The sequence below is a fragment of the Morus notabilis genome, unplaced genomic scaffold (assembly GCF_000414095.1).
Source record: "Morus notabilis unplaced genomic scaffold, ASM41409v2 Scaffold10713, whole genome shotgun sequence".
Classification (NCBI taxonomy): Eukaryota; Viridiplantae; Streptophyta; class Magnoliopsida; order Rosales; family Moraceae; genus Morus; species Morus notabilis.
In genome coordinates this window covers 1-920 of record NW_010356602.1, presented here as the reverse complement: position 1 = coordinate 920, position 920 = coordinate 1, and the positions used below count along the sequence as shown (strand labels likewise).

The window sequence follows — 920 nt, the reverse complement described above, 5'->3', positions numbered from 1 at the left end:
TTTGCGTCTAATATGTTGAAAGAGTAGTGTTCTAAACATACTTTTGAGTCATAGATGCTACAAAGTTTGACCTAAAACAACCCAATACAAATGGAAATAGATGTTACTCTTTCATGTTTGAGTTAGGTGGCTTAAGTTAGTTTTTGACTTTTCAATGCAATTTCAGGTTGATTGGGATGGTTATACTATAGGATACTATGGCCGTATATTTGAAGCTCGGAATAAGACCAAGGGCGGTTCATTTGAGGTATTGAATTCTCCTCTCACCCCTTAAAATGATGAGTCTTCTGATAAGCTTGATTTATGGACTATTCATCTTTTGCATTTTCTCTAATTGCAGGGTGATGACAAGGACTTTTTCAAATTTAGAGTAGGATCTCAAGAGGTGAGAGGCTAATACTCTATGTTTATAGCCAGGTGGTATGTGGTAATTTGGAGCATGGAAATGAGAACCTGCTAGATTCCAATGTTCGGTACAATTGTTGAACATGGTAATATCAGAATGTACTCTTTGATCTTACATTGTGATGGACAAGGACAACAATGAATTTAGGAATTCAATTAAGACTTTGAAAACATAATGGCATATAAATCAAACCCTCATCTCTTGTATGTGACTTGCATTGCCTATCTGTGTTTGGTTGCTCAATTTTAGTTTTTAAATTATCAGGTAATACCAGCATTTGAAGAGGCTGTTTCAAGCATGGCTCTTGGTGGCATTAGAAGGTGCGTGGCATCTCCCATATATCAGCCTTGTGTTATTAAGGAATTGTTTCAAAAAGTTAGCAAAACAACTACTAGACAAAGACATTCGTGTAATTTTATCAATGGGATGAAAAGTTGAAAGATAAGGAGGTTTACTTGAGTCATTGATTTTAAACATTAGGCCTGAGTGCATGTATGGGCAAATTTCACAATCT

The 920-nt window shown here is 35.7% G+C and overlaps 1 long non-coding RNA gene across 1 annotated transcript; it reads left to right on the top strand.

Moving 5' to 3' along the window:
- Positions 1 to 171: 171 nt before the first annotated feature.
- LOC112091461 lies at positions 172 to 730 on the top strand. Its single transcript, XR_002902154.1, has 3 exons — positions 172 to 247; positions 341 to 385; positions 671 to 730. It is a non-coding gene; the product is annotated as an uncharacterized LOC112091461 (long non-coding RNA).
- The last annotated feature ends 190 nt before the right edge of the window (positions 731 to 920 follow it).